Raw genomic sequence first — 19,451 nt, 5'->3', positions numbered from 1 at the left:
GCCCAGGCTGGATTCGAACCCGCCAGCTCAGGTGTATGTGGCTGGCACCTTAGCCGCTTGAGCCACAGGCACCGAGCCTGAAATTCCCCTTTTAACTTTATTTGTGTTTGGCAGCCATCATCCTGAGTTTGTTTTACATCTTTCTGAGTCCTTGGGGTGCAGCACAAGCCTGTGTCTTCATTTTCTTTTTTTATTTCTTTATTCTGATGGTTGCCAACCTCTGTAAGATGAGTTTTATGTGCTTGAAGGCTTAAGAATGATTTCTGCTTATATTTTTCAAAGTTAAAATTTTATTTTGAATACAAGATTTTTTATAAGGCACACCCAAAGGAAACCATATTTCTTTCTTTCTTTTCTTTTCTTTTTTCCAAGACAGAGTCTCAAATTGTCACCCTGGGTAGAGTGCTATGGTGTCACAGCTCGCAGCAACCTCAAACTCTTGGACTCAAGTGATTCTCTTGCCTCAGGCTCCCTCCCTAGTAGCTGGGACTACAGGTTTCTGCCAGAACTCTTGGCTTTCGGCTTTTTTTTTTTTGTTTCCATTGTTTTATCTGGCCTGGACTAGGTTCAATCCTGCTAGCCTCAGTGTATGTGGCTGACACCCTAGCCACTGAGCTACAGGCGCTGCCCGGAAAAGCTGATGGGATCCTGATATCAATATAGAAACCACTTTTTTGTTTACCAAAAAAGCTTATTGTTGAAAATAACAAAATGGCAAAATTATAAGGAAATTGAATTCATTAAGGGGTGGTTTTATGAAATTTAGAGAATGTGAATTGCTAGAATGTATAAATGGTTGCTCAGTATTTTCTTTAATTGCAAGTATTTAATTATTTATTTAACATATATAAATATATATCTATCTACATATATATTTTTTTGAGACAGTCTCACTGTGTCACCCTCAGTAAAGTGCAGTGGGATCACAGCTCACAGCAACCTCAAACTCTTGGGCTCAAGCTATTCTCTTGCCTTAGCCTCCCAAGTAGCTGGGACTACAGGTGCCCAGTACAACGCCTGGCTATTTTTTTTGTTGTTGTGCAGTTATCATTGTTGTTTAGCTGGCCTGGGCTGGGTTGGAACCTACCAGTCTGGATGTATATGGCTGGCACGGTAACCACTGTGCTATGGGCACCGAGCCTATTCGTAAGTATTAAGTGCCTTGTAAGACATTATGTTAAGGGCTAAAGATCAATTTTTTTTTTATTAAATCATAGCCGTGTACGTTAATGTGATCGTGGGGCACCATATACTGGTTTTATACACCGTTTGACACATTTTCATCACACTGGTTAACATAGCCTTCCTGGCATTTTCTTAGTTATTGTGTTAAGACGTTTATATTTGGGCGGCGCCTGTGGCTCAGTGAGTAGGGCGCCGGCCCCTTATGCCGAGGGTGGCGGGTTCAAACCCAGCCCTGGCCAAACTGCAACAAAAAAAATAGCCTGTCGTTGTGGCGGGTACCTGTAGTCCCAGCTGCTCCGGAGGCTGAGGCAAAAGAATCGCGTAAGCCCAGGAGTTAGAGCTTGCTGTGAGCTGTGTGAGTGAGCCACGGCACTCTACCCGAGGGCAGTATGGTGAGACTCTGTCTCTACAAAAAAAAAAAAAAAAAATTTATATTCTACGTTTACTAAGTTTCACATGTACCCTTGTAAGATGCACCGCAGGTGTAATCCCAGCAATCACCCTCCCTCTGCCCATCCTCCCCCCTCCCTCCCCTGTCTCTCCCCCTTCCTCATCCCCATATTCTTAGGTTATAACTGGGTTATAGCTTTCATATGAAAGCCATAAATTAGTTTCATAGTAGGGCTGAGTATATTGGATACTTTTTCTTCCATTCTTGAGATACTTTAGTAAGAAAAATATCACAGCTCTATCCATGTAAACAAGAAAGTGGTAAAGTCTCCATCTTTCTTTAAGGCTGCATAATATTCCATGGTGTACATATACCACAATTTATTAATCCATTCGTGGATTGATGGGCACTTGGGCTTTTTCCATGACTTAGCAATTAGGAATTGGGCTGCAATAAATATTCTGGTACAAACATCTTTGTTATGATGTGATTTTTGGTCTTCTGGGCATATATCTAGTAGAGGAATTATAGGATTGAATGATCTATTTTTAGGTCTCTAAGTGTTCTCCAAACATCTTCCCAAAAGGAATATATTAATTTGCATTCCCACCAGCAGTGCAGAAGTATTCCCTTTTCTCCACATCCACGCCAACATCTCTGGTCTTAGGATGTTGTGATATGGGCTAATCTTACTGGAGTTAGATGATATCTCAAAGTAGTTTTGATTTGCATTTCTCTGATGATTAAGGATGATGAGCATTAAGGATGATGAGTATTAATTTGCATTCCTACCAGGAAGGCATGATCCTTCCCTTAAACAGCTTAGATAGAAACTCCTTTTTTTTTTTTAAGACAGAGTCTCACTTTATCGCCCCTGGTAGAGTGCCATGGTGTCATAGCTCACAGCAACCTCAGACTCTTGGGCTCAAGCAATTCTCTTGCTTCAGGCTTCCAAGTACCTGGGACTATAAAGTCTGGCTATTTTTAGAGGTGGGGTCTTGTTCCTGTTCAGGCTGGTATTGAACCTCTAAGCTCAGGCAGTCTACCTACCTTGGCCTCCTAGAGTGCTAGGATTACAGGATTGAGCCACCACATCTGGCCTAGCTATAAACTTCTTTTATTACTCAATATTTACCTCTGCTTATTGAAGACAAATAAGTTTGTACAAAATAAAAAGACTACTTCCTATTTCAGTCCCAGTCTTTGAGTTCTACTGAAGTCCAGACTTCCTATCTACCCAGGTCTTTTTATAAGCCTTGTTGTCATGTCAGCTGTCCAGGATATTTTTCTTAAGAGCTAATCCCTAGATAGGTTGGGAATCTCTTTGCTCTTGAAACAACCTGTGAGTTCTTTGCTGTTAGTACCCTTGGTGTGCCTGTATGTAGTGATTTGTTTAAATTTCTTCTCCACTAGAACGTGAAGTTCTTTTTTTTTCCTTTTTATTTATTTATTTTTTATTGAGACAGAGTCTCACTTTGTGGCCCTCGGTAGAGTGCCATGGCATCATAGGTCACAGCAACCTCCAACTCTTGGGCTTAAGAGATTCTCTTGCCTCAGCCTCCCAAGTAGCTGGAACTACAGGCACCCGGCACAACGCCTGGCTTTTTTCTGGTAGAGATGGGGTGTCACTCTGGCTCAGGCTGGTCTCGAACCTCTGAGTCCAGGGTAGCCCACCTGCCTCTGCCTCCCAGAGTGCTAGGATTATAGGCGTGAGCCACCCTGCCCAGCCTAGAATGTGAACTTCTTGAGGATAGTTACCAGGTATTAATGAAACATTTTTGTATTTCCAGTGCCTTGCACATTTTAAAGTGTATAATAGATGATTAATGAATGAATAAATGAATGCTTGTATGCCATTTTCACCTGAGTGACTTCTTTTAGAAAGGCTATTCAATATTAGGTTAAAGCTTTTAAATATCACTTACTGTATCACTGAAACTTCTAAATTATCAAGGATTCCAAATAAGGTAGAATAATTTTGTTAGCTAGCTTCCCACGCCCTTTCTTTTTTAGACGACCATCACAAAGTGGTATAGCTGGAAGGATCTCTTATAGATCATGAGATAAAGAAAGGGGGCATTTGTTTGCGGTTAGAAAGCCAGAAAGCGGCACAGGCAAGATCCAGAGTTAGGAGACTACTTCAGTGTCCTTTGCTGTGGCAGGCCGTTATACTAGTAGGAGTCGTCATGGTGACTGTGCTGTTATTTGAGTTCCTATCTATACGGTAGTGCCTTTTACCTCTATTTTGCAAGACGAGGCCATTTTCCTGAGTCTCATAGCTAATCCAGGGCAGAATCAGACTTGTCAGGTCGTCCGTCTTCAGAGCTCATTCCCTCAGCTCTTTACTGTCTGCTTCGTGTGTAAACATAGGATGCCTTTAAAAGCAGAGTTCACGGCATTGGTCGTAAAACCCAACATCTCCTCAGTCAGTCCGATGATTCTTTCCTCTGCCCCACACTGTTGAGGATAGTGTCCTTTTGGATGATTTTTCATGAAGAGCAAAATGATAGAAATGGGAATAGTTCAGTTTAATACTTATTTTGGAGACTAAAGCTTTTCATTTTATTATCTGAGCATTGAGGGTTTTTCTGAATTTCTAATTGAAATTTCTTTTTAATTACAACAGATATGTTTGTGTAAGTTCTTCATTAGAGAGATTTTAAAAATGCCTACTATAATTCTTACACAATATCTCAACCTTATAAAAATTCTTGGCACTTAATCCTATAATGGCATGGTACACATTTTAGTCTTTTCTGGAATTTTTTCAGATATTTGCATGCTTAATGTTGATCTAAAAAAATGAAGCTTGGAATTGTTCCTAAATTCTGACTGCTGCTGAACTTCTTGTTTGATTGCAGACTTTTTTCTTTCTCTTTCCCTATAGGGCCTCACACTGGGATTTCAAAACTGTTTAGTTAGTGATGAACTAGAAAGTCTGTAGCGCTTAGTGCAGCGCGGTCTATAGCTCATTGAAAAAAGAAAACTCCCTCTGTTATCATAGTGGTCTCCAAAAGTAAAACATCTTTAATAATATCCACAGAAGAATTTAAAGCTCCTTCCATACAGTCATTAAAATTTACTTTTAGGGGCAGTGCCTGTGGCTCAGTGAGTAGGGTGCCAGCCCCATATACCAATGGTGGCAGATTCAAACCCGGCCCCGTCCAAACTGCAACAACAACAAAAAAAATAGCCGGGTGTTGTGGTGGGCACCTGTAATCCCAGCTACTCGGGAGGCTGAGACAAGAGAATCGCCTAAGCCCAACAGCTGGAGGTTGCTGTGAGCTGTCATGCCAGGGCATTCTACCCAGGGCAACAAACTGAGACTCTGTCTCAAAAAAAAAAAAAAAAAATTCTTTTAAAGGCAGCACCCATAGTTCAGTGGGTAGGGCGCCGGCCACATACACCAAGGCTGGTGGGTTTGACCCGGCAGGGGCCAGCTAAACAATAATGGCAACTACAGCACAAAAATCGCCGGGTGTTGTGGCAGAAACCTGTAGTCCCAGCTACTAGGGAGGCTGAGGCAAGAGAATCGCTTAAGCCCAAGAGTTTGAGGTTGCCGTGAGCTGTGATGCTACAGCACTCTGTAGCTCAGAGGGTAACATAGTAAGACTCTGCCTCCAAGGAGAAAAAAAATTTTCTTTTAATATTCCCAATGCAGTCATTCATATTAGTTCTTCCTCCCATGTTCCTAAGTCCAGCTCTCAAGAAATAACTGTTTTTCAAGTACAGTTTTTTATTTTTTATTTTTTTTAAACAGAGTCTGACTATGTCACCCTTGGTAGAGTGCTGTGGCATCACAGCTCAGAGCAACCTCAAAACTCTTGGGCTTAAGCGATTCTATTGCCTCAGCCTCCCAGGTAGCTGGGACTATAGGTGCCCACCAGAATGCCCGACTATTTTTTGGTTGCCGTTGTCATTGTTGTTTAGCAGGTCGAGGCTGGGCTCAAACCTGCCAGCTTCAGTGTATGTGGCCAGCACCCTACTCAGTAAGCTACAGGCCCAAGCCTCAAGTACAGTTTTTGATGTAATCCTCACATGTGCGTTGTCTGGTGACATGAAAAAATGTCCTTGGAAGAATCTTACAAGATACCTGAAATTCTTCAGAGAATTCATAGTTGACAAAAAATGTACCAAGTGCATCAGTACAAAAGTCCGCACCTAATTTTATATTTGTTCTTTAACAGCCATACTTAACATATAAGAAGTAGAAATAAACCTACGTGACTGGAAATAACCCATCAGTTTGGGGACAAATGGTGTACTTTAAATCCTTTATTGAGTGGATTTACTAAACCAAAATTCATTATTAAGTGACATAATGTTTGTGGGTTTTTATTCAGATATTCACTATTAGGAGGCACTTTATCAAGTCACATTTCTTCAGTTTTTTCTGTATATTTCTTAAGTATTAGGGTTTAGGATGATGGCTTTTTAACCCCACATTTAATAAAAATAATAGCAGCTAATGATTACATCCTAACCATCTGCCAGACATTCTGCTATAAGCTTATATGCATTACTGTGTGTCTCATTTAATCATATAGCAGCATTTTGACATATGAATACTGTTGTTATCCCCATTTTAAAGTAAGGATTTAAGTCTTAGAAAGATTTAAGGTCATCCAATAAGTACCAGAGACAAGATACTTGGGTAAAGTTTTCTAATTCAAAGAAAGGCTTATGCTTCACATTTATTACTAAACTGCTATTATATGACCCTCAATTATCAACAAATAAAATACTTAGAAGATGCTCTACAAGTACTTGTTAGGACAATGTACCCATACATTTTCAAGGGGGTTTTAACAATGAGGGTTAAACCAGAGTTTTGGTAATACTCAGTTAATCAATTAATCACTATTCCCCAGTTGCAAAGGATTTCCAGTAATACTTATTTTTGTCATTTGTTTTTTAAAAGTTAGCATGATAGTTATTAGTGTTAATTTTTATTCTTTACTTGACAGTACATGAGGAGTTAGACAAAGCAAAGTAGTTTTCTAAGTTTTGTAGTTGAATGTATTCACAATCCAAAATAGATAGCTTTTAAGTTATTTTGGAAGCTACATTATCTGATTTATGTTAATTATTGGATTTATAGATGTATATTTCTGAGCATTTATTCCTCATTGTAACCAAGAAGCATGAATTGAGAAATAGATTCTTAATCAAAATGTACCGTCTATACCTGTTTATTCTTATGTAATTGTATTGATGATAGTTACATAATCTGACATAAATAAACCGAAGGTCTTATATTTCTCTTAACAGATTTTATTAAACAAAGAAGAGCAGGACTGAATGAATTTATTCAGAACCTGGTTAGGCATCCAGAGCTCTACAACCAGTAAGTCATTATCATTGTATTCTGAAGGGATGCTGAAACCAAATCTAAGAATGTTAAATAAGCCTCACACAGATTTTATCTCTTCTGTGAAATTGTGCTGTATACTAGGTATGTTCGTAAAGTCTTCCTGGAGCATTTCCTCCCTGATGTCCTTAGTTCCCTTTGCCCTTCATCAACTTGTTTTCTTTTCTTTCTTCCATTTATATTTGAATTAGTTTTACAGATTAAACTTGAAATAAATTTGCATAATGCAGTTAAAACATTTTACTAATTATTTGATACTATGTTTGTGCCTTCAAAAAGCATTTAAGTGACCATTGCCTGCTTTGGGAATGTAAAGCTAAATGACTTCCATCCCAGGGCGGCGCCTGTGGCTCAAGGAGTAGGGCGCCAGTCCCAATTGCCGGAGGTGGTGGGTTCAAACCCAGCCCCGGCCAAAAACCACACACAAAAAAATGACTTCCATCCCTTTCATCCCTTCTAGAGGCATGGGTTCCCAGCCCAGTGGGAGAGTCAGACGTATAAACAAGTAATTGAAGCTGGGTAGTTTTTATGGTAGAGATGTCAGAAGATAACAGAAAAGTATGTGGCCCTCTCTTTTTGAGGATGTCAAGGAAAGCCTTCTAGGACTTAATGCATGTATAATCATTCAAGAAAAAAAGGTAGGGAGAACATTCAGGTAAAGGGAGAAGTACATGTAACAGAGGATGCAAAAACCCGGAACCACGAGGCCACTTATAACATTCCATGGTGACTGGAACAGAGTAGGGTTTTGGAAAGGAGATGAGGCTGATGGCATTAGTAGGGTCAGGCACACATGCCCCCAGCCTTTGTTCTAGCTGCAGCAGTGTTCTGTTGACCCGCAGAAGGCCTCTAGTCTTTCTCGGCATAGTATTGTAGGCAGATGAAGGCACTTTCCCAGGCCTGGCTGCCCTGTTGGCCCATGCCTGTAATCTCAGCTCTTTGGAAGGCCAAGGTGGCGGAATCACTCAAGGCCAGAAATTTGAGACCAGCCTGAGTATTGCAAGACCTGTCTCTAGAAAATTAAAAAAATTAGCCAGGTGTGGTAGCACTTGTAGTCCCAGCTCCTCAGGAAGACACAGGATTGCTTGAACCCCATTTAAAAATGGTTTGATGGTGAGCTACTATGGCACCACTGTACTCCAGCCTGAGTGACATAGCAAGACCTTGTCTGTAAAAAATAAGAAAGAAGGGTGGCGCCTGTGGCTCAACGGAGTAGGGCACTGGCCCCATATGCCGGAGGTGGCGGGTTTAAAAACCCAGCCCCAGCCAAAAACTGCAAAAAAAAAAAAGAAGAAGAAGAAAAAAGAAAGAAATACCTGTGAAAACATTGGTAGATCTGTGGCTTAGTTTATGTTTTTATTTTTGAGTCTAGTAGTTGGTTCAGTAGTTGGTTCATAGTGATTACCTTTATTGTCCTTGGTAATTTAATATATGTTACAGTACTTACATTGTTTTGTACGTATAAAGTATTATATTCTAAGAAGAAATAAAGAAGGTAAAGTAAAATATCTGGGGAGCTTTTCCACACCTTACTTAGCTATGTAAATGCAGAAGGTGCTTTATATGGATAAGGATGTAAACACAAAACACTTAAATAGTATTTTCAGAAGTGCAACACTGAAGGACTGTGTTTTTGAGCACTTGTTCTAAAAACCATGATTACCATTTATATACTTTGTTATAGTTCAAAGAAGGCATCAACTCTTTTTTTTTTTTTTTTGAGACACACTTTCGCTTTGTCACCCTTGGTAGAGTGCTATGGCATCACAGCTCACAGCAGCCTAAAACTCTTGGGCTTAAACAATTCTCTTGCCTCAACATCCCAAGTAGCTGGGACTACAGGTGCCCGCCGCAATACCCGGCTATTTGTTGTTTAGCTGGCCTGGGCTGGGATCGAACCCGCCACCCTTGGTGTATATAGCTGGTGCCCTACCCACTGAACTACAGGCACCAAGCCAACTTCCACTCTTTTTTAATTTACTTAATTTATTAAGTTACTAAAAATACTAAAACAGCATCTTCCCTGACAAGATCTTCTGCCCAGAGCTGTGGATTTCCCCTGATTTCACAGGTAGGACAAGGGTCAAGGAGGTCTTGCCCCTGGATTAACCAGTGCAGTTCGAGCAGGTGTCTTCACATGAAATGGAATTCCCTTTCTAGTCTGCTCCTTAATAAAGACTTTTTTCTTTCTTTCTTTTTTTTTTTTCCTTTGAGACAGTCTTGTCTCAGTCAGTTGCTCTGGGTTAAGCTCCGTGATGTCATAGCTCGCAACAACCTCCAACTCTTAGGCTCAAGCAAAACTCTTGCCTCAGCTTCCTGAGTAGCTGGGCCTACTGGCTCCTGCCACAATGCCCAGCTAATTTAGCAAAGATTCTTTTACAGTTTGGCTCTTAGTGGAATTACTTGGTTAAACATTATGCCTTTTCCTGAGGACAAGTTCTGTGCTATCTTCAGTTTAGATGTACCCTTCTAACCGCCAGTCTTGGCTCTGTGCACTGGCTGTTACTCTGAAATGGTATATGACTGGCTTCTTTGAAATATATTCCATGCATTCAAAGCTTTAATCTGTTCTGTTTTGACAGAGCTGACTTGGAATAAATATACAAAAGATGAGGGTGGTGATTATTCTAATATTTTTAATTGTTACTCAGAAGTTCTAATGCTATATATAATAAATATTAAATATTCTGAATCTTGAAGTGTAGTATTATAAAGATGTTATATTTGACATTTAAATTCAACTAAAAGCAACTTGATTATTTAAAATTTCCAGTTTATAAAACATTGTACTGTAAAATATACAGTTCTTGAGCGTACAACTCAATGGATTTTTCTATACTTTTGCCCCCTGTAGCCACCGCCAGTACATTAAAGATAGAGAACATTTCCAGCACCCCCAAAATAGCCAAGAGTTTTTTAAACTTAATGCTTTAACTGACATTTTCTTTGCAATAAAAGTGACCTTTCATATTTTCTGGATCCCTTCTCTTGTTAACAGAACTTTAATTTTCATGCTCTTCATTTGATATCTTCATTTAAAATAGTAAAGGTTTTTTTTTTTTTTTTTTGTAGAGACAGAGTCTCACTGTACCACCCTTGGGTAGAGTGCCATGGCGTCACACGGCTCACAGCAACCTCTAACTCTTGGGTTTACGTGATTCTCTTGCCTCAGCCTCCCGAGCAGCTGGGACTACAGGCACCCACCACAACGCCCGGCTATTTTTTTGTTGCAGTTTGGCCGGGGCTGGGTTTGAACCCACCACCCTCGGCATATGGGGCCTCCGACCTACTCACTGAGCCACAGGCGCTGCCCTAAAATAGTAAGATTGCAAGAAGCCAATCAAGCCTTTTATTACTACTGAGGAAATGTACTTTAAAAATAGCTTTACTTCAGTAGCTGGGCATTGTGGCGGGAGCCTATGGTCCCAGCTTCTTGGGAGGCTGAGGCAAGAGAATCGCCTAAGCCCAAGAGCTGGAGGTTGCTGTGAGCTATGATGCCATGGCACTCTACCGCAGGCGACAAAGTGAGACTCTGTCTCTTAAAAAAAAAAAAAAAAGCTTTACTTCAATAGATAAAAGTTCATTTTTAAGATAACTTTATTAAAATCAAATTTAAAAATCATTAAAATGTGGAATAAAATGTTATTAGTTTCTCTGACCTGTATATGGAGGAGGGTTGTCTGAGAATATTGGCAGTGAATGATGTATCACAAAGTAAAACACAGAAAAATTTGAGTATTAAAAACTTCTCATAAATTGTAAATGAATTATCAATCTTAAATCAAAAATACAAAAATATTTTCCATGATAAAGATCAATAGAGAAGTAAAGTTAATATAGAAAGAACTCATGCAAATAAGACACTCAAGACACCAAAAGAAAAATAAAGCAAATGAGCTATTTACAAAAGAGGAGATACAAATGGCTGATTAATTATCAGAAAAACTGAACATTTCCTTAAGAAATGAAAATGGCCAGATGCAGTGGCTCTTGCTGATAATCCTAGCACTTTGAGAGGCTGGAGCACAAGGATTGCTTGAGGCCAGGAGTTCAAAACCAGCACAGGTAAGACAGCAAGATTTTATCTCTACAAAAAATAAAAATAAAAAATGAGCTTGGTGTGACTGCACATGCTTGTGGTCCCAGCTATTTGGCAGGCTGAGGTGGAAGGATTGCTTGAGCCCTGGAATTTGAGTTTACAATGAGCTATGACCATGCCATTGTACTCTAGCCTGGGTGACCCTCAAAAAAATAAAGAAAGAAAGAAAGAAATGGAAGCGTAAGATTCAGAAAAGTGCCCAGATGATGTGTATACAGCTCAACGAATGATCAGAAAGGAAACACACCTCAGTTGTCACTATTACCCCCCACCAGGCCAAGAAATAAAACGTTATCAATACCCCTGAAGCCCCTCACACATCCTCTTCCAATCTCTGTGTCTTCTTTTCTTCCTAAAAGTAACTATTGTCCTGATTTTTAATAATATAGATTCGCGGGCCGTGTTTTTAAACTGTATGTAAATAGAATCATACAATGTTTTTTCTCCAGCTGGCTTATTTTCAACAAGGTGAGAGTTACCCAGGTTGTTGTATGGAGGTGTAATTTATTTCCTTTGCTATGTAATATTCCATTGTATGAATGTGCCACAGTAATCTGTTCTACTATTGATGGACACTTGAGTTGTTTCTGTTTTCTGGCTATTGTAAATTATATTGTCATTAACATCTTTTGGTGCACACATGCAAACATTCTTTATGTATCTTGAAGCAGAACTTCTGGGTTATAGGATATGTATATGTTTAACCTTAGTGGATAATGTTGAATGTTTTCCAAAATGTTAGTACCAGTTTCATACTTCTACCATCAAATCACATTGCTTATCTCACCTGCACTTAGCATTGTTAGTCTTTTCCATTTTAGTAAGTCGTTAGTTTCTTTAATTTGCATTTGCTTAATACCTTTTTAGAAAAATGCAGTTTTTTGCTTACGAAATTATCAAAGATGTTAATATACAATGTGTATTTGTATATACCTTTAATGCAAACCAAGGCTGGGAGAGTTTTCAGGGTGTTCCTATACTGCTAACGGAGTGTAAATTGGTATAACCTCTCTGGAAATCACTTTAACAAATTATTTAATGCTGAAAAATTGTTTACAATTATGACCAGTCATTTTATTTTTGAAAATCTGCAGATTCGAGTCTGGTGGATTGCCCAGGTGCATGGGTTCAAGACCAGCCTGAGCTAGAGCGACACCCAGTGTCTAAATATAGCTGAGTGTTGTGGTGGGCTCCTGTCATCCCAGCTATTTGGGAGGCTGTGGCAAGAGAATTGCTTAAGCCCAAGAGTTTGAGGTTGCTGTGAGCTGTGACAACACAGTACTCTACTGAGGGCAGCAAAATAAGGTTCTGTCTCAAAAAAAAAAGAAATCTGTGCAGTTCTAACGTTAGCACAAAGATGGTCAATTGCAGTGTTATTTATACTAATGAAATTGTATAGTAAAAAGTTGGAAGCCATCTACAGATCCTAAAGTAAAAGAATCATTCAGTAACATGTCTTTTTTTTTTCATTCAGTAACTTTTGGTGTACCCATATAATAGAACATCATATATCTATCAAAAGTTACTGTTTATCAAGAGTTTTTTAACACCATTGGCAAATGTTTATAATTAATTTTTAAGTAAAAAACATAAAAATTTAAATATAGCATGATCCTAATTATGCAGAGAACAAGACTGAAATAAAACATGCTAAAATGGTAACAGTGCTTGTGTGTGGTAAGATTAAAAACCCCACCCCCCTTTTACTGAGATAGAATTCAACATTTTAACTATTTAAAAGTATACAATTCAGTGGTGTTTAATATATTCACAATGCTGTACAACCATCTTCAGCATCTAATTCTATTACTCCAAGTCTAATCTGACATTTTCATCCCCCCCACAAAAGAAACTACCTCCAAATTGTCTCCTCTTCCAACTTTTGAAACCACTATTCTACTCCTGTCTCTATAGATTTGCCTATTCTGAGTATATCAAAAATGAAATCATACGGGCAGTGCCCGTAGTTCAGTGGGTACAGCACCCGCCACATACACCAAGGATGGCGAATTTGAACCTGGCCTGAGCCTGCTAAAATCAACGATGACAAGTGTAACTACAACCAAAAAATAGCTGGGCATTGTGGCGGGTGCCTGTAGTCCCAGCTACTCGGGAGGCTGAGGCAAGAGAATCGCTTAAGCCCAAGAGTTTGAGGTTGCTGTGAGCTGTGACGCCACAGCACTCTACCCAGGGTGACAGCTTGAGACTCTGCCTCAAAAACTAAATAAATAAAGTGAAATCATACAGTACGGTCTGGTTTCTCTTCAGAGTGGGTAAATCTTACTAAAGATTTCCGTGGAGAATGGGCAGCACCTGCAGCGCAGTGGGTAGAGTACGGGCCACGTACACCCAGGCTGGTGGGTTCAAACTGGCCTGAGCCTGCTCAAATCAACATGACAACTGCAACAACAACAAAATAAATAGTCGGGCATTGTGGCAGGCACCTGTGGTCCCAGCTGTTTGGGAGGCTGAAGCAAGAGAATTGCTTAAGCCCAAGGGATTGAGGTTGCTGTGAGCTGTGACACCACTCTACCCAGAGCGACATAGTAAAACTCTGTCTCAAAAAAAAAAAGATTTCCGTGGAGAGGAACAAGTTGAGATTTTAATCAATTTTTTGAGGCCTTGCTTTGGCAAGGCTAATAATAAACAAATAGAATCAAATCAAATAGTCAAATCAAATGGAAACAAATAGAATAATAAATAAACAAATAGAAAAGGATCACAATATGTGATCCTTTCGGCTGGGTGTGGTGGCTCATGCCTGTAGTCCTAGCACTCTGGGAAGCTGAGTCGGGTGGATTGCCTGAGCTCATGTGTTTGAAACCATCCTGAGTCAGAGCCAGACCTTGTCTCTAAAAAAAAAAAAAAAAAAAAAAAAAAGGCTGGGTGTTGTGGCAGGCACCTGTAGTCCCAGCTACTTGGGAGGCTGAGGCAAGAGAATCACTTGATCATAAACCACATTTTGTTTATCCATTCATCCACTGATGGATATTTGGGGTGTTTCCACTTTTTAGCTATTATGAATAATGCTGTAGGGTGGAGGCTGGTCCGCGGCCGAAGTACAGACATTTTTCCTGTGAGAATTACCAGGAACAGTTCAATATGGGGGATATTCTGGCTCATGAATCTGAAATACTCGAACTAGTGAAAGACTATTTAGATTTTGCTGAATTTGAAGATACCTTGAAAACATTTTCCAAAGAATGCAAAATAAAAGGAAAACCATTATGTAAAACAGCAGGTGGATCTTTACAGGACTCTAAATCATTGATAATTCAGAAGGCTCTTGTCTCTGCATTTGACAATGGAGACCAGAAGGTGTTCTTCAATTTATGGGAAGAACACATTCCCAGTTTCATCCAAAATGGTGACGCCCTTGCCCAGAAGTTGGAATTCTATCTTCACATCCATTTTGCCATCTATCCTCTGAAACATTCCGTAGGGAGACCGGACAGAGAGGAGCTGGAGGAAAGGATTTCTTACTTCAAAACCTACCTGGAGACCAAAGGAGCAGCGCTGAGCCAGACCACCGAGTTTCTTCCTTTCTATGCCCTTCCTTTTCTTCCCAACCCTATGGTACACCCTTCGTTTAAAGAACTCTTTCAGCATTCCTGGACTCCAGAGTTAAAGTTGAAGTTGGAAAAGTTTCTAGCTTTAATATTTAAAGATAGCAACACGCTGAAGCTTTTAACAGTGTATAAGGAGAATGGACAAAGTAACAAAGAGATGTTGCAGCAGCTCCACCAGCAGCTGGTCAGAGCTGAACTTAGGTCAGTGACCTACCTGAGACGTACAGTAAGATCCAAGCAGACTACCACAATGTCATTGGAGTCACAGCAGAGCTGCCGGATTCTCTCAGGCCACAGTCAGTGGCAAGATGATCACTCCTGAGTACCTCCAGAGTGTCCGTGTCTGCCTCTTCAGCAACCAGATGTGGCAGAGCCTGGCTCATAGCGTGGACTTCATAAGGCCTGGGACGGCTTCCAGCATGTTACAAGCTTCCTTGGCACCCGTGAGACTGAAAGATGTCCCATTACCGCCCTCCCTGGATTATGAGAAACTGAAGAAGGATTTGATTTGGGGGAGTGATCGTTTAAAAGCCTTCTTGTTGCAGGCTCTGCGCTGGCGCTTGAGCACCTCCCATCCTGGAGAGCAGAGGGAGGCGGTTCTGCAGGCCTACATCAGCAACGACCTCTTGGACTGTCATACCCACAACCAGAGGAATGTGCTTCACTTGCTGCACGCAAAGAGTGAGGTGGTGCGGCAGTACATGGCCAGGCTCATCAACGCTTTTGCGTCACTAGCTGAAGGTCACCTCTACCTTGCTCAGAACAAAATGGTGCTGTGGATGCTGGAGGGAAGGCTGAAGGAGGACAAGGATGTCATCACCCAGGAGAATGTCCTTGGGGCCTTGCAAAAGTTCAGCCTCAGGCCCCCGCTGCATCGCTTCAAGATGGTCTCATCTTGTGGCTGATTGATATTCTGAAGGACTCTGATTGCCTGTCTGACTACACACTGGAGTACTTAGTGGCTTTGCTTATGAACCTCTGCCTCTGGAGTGCAGGGAAGAACATGTGTGCCAAGGTGGCAGGCCTCGTGCTCAAAGTCCTTTCAGATCCTCTTGGCCATAAAAGCCACGAGATCCAGCCGTATGTGAACGGAGCTCTGTACAGCATCCTTTCTATTCTATCCATCCAGGAGGAAGTGAGAGCAATGGGGATGGAAGACATCCTACACTGGTTCAGCAAAGAAGGCAACGCTGAAATGATCCACCAGATAGAATTTTTCTTTTTTTTTGGCCAGGGCTGGGTTTGAACCCACCACCTCTGGCATTTGGGACGGGTGCCCTACTCCTTGAGCCACAGGCACCGCCCCGCCAGATAGAATTTATCATCAAGCAACTTAATTCTGGTCAGTTTAATGTAAAAGTCCGGGATCTTTCTTGTGAATCATTCACAAGAAATGTACCGGAAGGATACATGGACTGTCTTATAGGGCCTTGTCATGCTTCGGCCAGCATTCATTCAAGAAGCATTTAGGGAGGTGAAGAGACCTAAGTGAACCCACTAACAAGAGTTCATTCAGGTATTCAAGGCCAGATTGTCCAAAGATTAATAATATCTTATCACACTTAACAGATACAGCCAACAAAAAGAATTTAAAGGCAATTACAGAAGCCCTTCCCTAGCCTTGTGTGTTCTCTTTATGTGGCCCCTCCCTTTCCTCTCCTAAATCCTGCCCCACTGTTAAGGGTGGCTTCCCCAGGTTCCTGTCAGGGAATGAAAACAGGTGCCAGCCTTTCCAGCACCACTGTGGAAAATGGCATCCTCCCACATTTATTCATTCATTCCAAAACAAACAAACAAACAAAAAATAATGCTGCTCTGAGTAGTCCTGTGTGAGTTTTTGTGTGAACATACTCATGTGTTGTTATTTCTCTTGGATATATGCCCAGGAGTGGAATTGTAGGGTCATACAGTAACTGTTTAACTTTTCAAGGAACTATGAAACTGTTTTTCACAGCAGCTGTACCATTTTACATTCATGCCACCCCTTCCCTTTTTATTTTTATTGTATTTTATTTATTTATTTTTTGAGACAGAGCCTCAAGCTGTCACCCTAGGTAGAGTGCCATGGCATCACAGCTCACAGCAACCTCCAGCTCCTGGGCTCAAGCGATTCTCCTGCCTCTGCCTCCCAAGTAGCTGGGACTATAGGCACCCACCACAATGCCTGGCTAATTTTTGGTTATCTCACAGCAACCTCTAGCTCCTGGGCTCAAGAGATTCTCCTGCCTCTACCTCCCAAGTAGCTGAGACTATAGGTGTCCGCCACAGCGCCTGACTATTTTTTGGTTGTAGCTATCATTGTTGTTTGGCAGGCCCAGGCTGGATTCGAACCTTCCGGCTTAGGTGTATGTGGCTGGTGCCTTAGCCGCTTGAGCCACAGGCCCCGAGCCAGCTCTTCCCTTTTTTAAAAAATATTTTTTATCTTTTGAATTCCCTGCAATGAATGTATATTGTTTGTAATTTTTTAACTTTTGAATTCCCTGCAACGAATGTACATTGTACCAGGTGTAGAGAGTGAATCATTCCTCAGAATTGTCACTAATCCACACGTGGCCCATTTTTCATTTTAGTCCATTTTTTTCTCTTTATTATGTATTTATTTATTTATTGGCAACAGAGAGTCTCACTATGTTGTCCTTGGTAGAGTGCTTTGGTGTCACAGCTCACAGCAACCTCAAACTCTTGGGCTTAAGTGATTCTCTTGCCTGAGCCTCCCAAGTAGGTTTGACTACAGGCACCCGCCACAATGCCCAGCTATTTTTTGTTGCAGTTGTCATTGTTGTTTAGCTGGCCCGGGCCGAGTTCAAACCCTCCACCCTTGGTGCATGTGGCCAGCGCCAGAACCACTGTGCTGTGGGTGCTGTGTCTTTCTCCTCAGCCTTGATCTTCGTACCCATTTCCTCATCGTCACTGTTGACATCCAGGTTAATATGTTGGATATATGTGCTTGCATATCTGTATCTATGTAACTTTGTTAAAATTAGACTTACTGATGCTTTGTGTGCGCACATATTTATATATATATATGTAGATAGAAAGGAAATATATATATCCTGTGTTACGGTTCCTTGTTTCTGGCTGCTGACTGATAGTCTCTGTAGTCTGTTACCATAGTTGATTTCCCTGATGCCTACTTTGCTTCAAATTCCTACTGTAGAGAATCCTGCAGTGAATGTCACGGTTACTACATGCCTTTGCCTGGTCCTGCACATAATTTTTGTATGGTTTAATCGCTAGAACTGGAATTTCTGGGCCCAGAGAAAATGCATACACAGTTTCACCAAGTATTGCCAGATTTCTTTACAGAAAAGTTGTCTTGTTCTATCTTCTCACCAGCAATACATGAGGGTGTCTCTTTCCCTAAGTCCTTACTAACTTCTGGTATTAGCTTTCTTTTTCCCTTTTTTTTTTTTTTTTTAGAGGCAGAGTCTTACTTTGTCGCCTGTTGTAGAGAGCTGTGGTGATACAGCTCACAGCAACCTCCATATCCTGGGCTTAGGCGAGTCTCTTGCCTCAGCCTCCCAAGTAGCTGGGACTACAGGATCCTGCCACAACACCCGGCTATTTTTTTGCTGGGGCTGGGTTCAAACCCGCTACCCTCAGTATAAGGGGCCGGCACCCTACTCACTGACCCACAGGCGCCAACCCGGTATTATCTTCCTAATTTTTGCCTGTTAGTAGATATAAAATGGTATATCCTTCTTGTTTTAATTTATATTTTTTGGTTATTAGTGAAGTTAGCATCTTCATAAATTTGCTTTGTCATTTACGTTGTCTCTATCAACTACCTCTTTATGCCTTTGCCCATTTGTCTGTTGGTTTCCTTGTTTTTTTAAAAAATAATTTTCTTACAGCTTTTAGAATGTTAATAGATTTTGCTGGCTTTCTTACTATCAGTGCTAATATAGTTATTTCTATATTGGTTTCTATTTTAAAAGGCAGAAAACCTGTAGAAATGCTGTTGAAGTTATAATAAAGTTCATTTTTGTTTTTAGTCCAGATGTCAGAGCATTCCTTCCAATGGACAGTCCAAAACACCAGTCAGATCCATCTGAAGATGACGATGAAAGAAGTATTCAGAAGGTAGTAAGAGGAATTTTTTTTAACAGAAAAAAATACCATTCCCCCAAAGTTGAAATTAGTGGCAACTTTAGGGCAACATATACTTAAAATGAAGTAACTTCATCCATAGTAGGTTTCTGCTAAATAAAATACATAAAGACAAACATGTACAACTTACTGATCACTTTTTTTTCTGATCTCTATTTCATATAAAATTTATAGGATGAATATTTATGTAATAAAAAGTAGTATAAGTGAATTAAAGAAAAATTTGAAAATAGCAGTTAATAAAGTATTACCCATATTTTTTGCCACCCAGACCTAGTAATTTTTTTCAATTTATTTGTTTATTTATTTTTTACTTTTTAAAATTTTTTTGTTTTTATTAAATCATAACTGTGTACCTTGATGCATTTATGATACCTTTGTAATTATGATGCATTATGGCAGGATAACTGATTTGATATACAATGTGAAATGCTTACATTGAACTGATTAATATGTCCATCACAATTACACTCTTTCTTTTTTTTTTTTTTTTGTAGAGACAGAGTCTCACTGTATCACCCTCGGGCAGAGTGCCGTGGCGTCACACGGCTCACAGCAACCTCCAACTCCTGGGCTTAAGCTATTCTCTTGCCTCAGCCTCCCGAGCAGCTGGGACTACAGGCGCCCGCCACAACGCCCGGCTATTTTTTGTTGTTGTTACAGTTTGGCCGGGGCTGGGTTTGAACCCGCCACCCTCGGTATATGGAGCCGGCGCCCTACTCACTG

General features: G+C 40.5%; 1 protein-coding gene and 1 pseudogene across 1 annotated transcript in view; one reads left to right on the top strand and one right to left on the bottom strand.

Annotated features, from left to right (window-relative positions):
* LOC128563315 (minichromosome maintenance domain-containing protein 2-like) overlaps positions 1-19,451 on the bottom strand; it is a 304,071-nt gene that overhangs the window by 113,279 nt on the left and 171,341 nt on the right. The gene's annotated exons all lie outside the window — the stretch shown is intronic.
* On the top strand, positions 14,149-16,085 carry LOC128563316 (lisH domain-containing protein ARMC9-like; annotated as a pseudogene).

This window comes from Nycticebus coucang, chromosome 13 (genome assembly GCF_027406575.1).
Source record: "Nycticebus coucang isolate mNycCou1 chromosome 13, mNycCou1.pri, whole genome shotgun sequence".
Taxonomy (NCBI): Eukaryota; Metazoa; Chordata; class Mammalia; order Primates; family Lorisidae; genus Nycticebus; species Nycticebus coucang.
The sequence above is the reverse complement of the archived record's forward strand: the minus strand, read 5'-3'. Positions and strand labels throughout refer to the sequence as shown.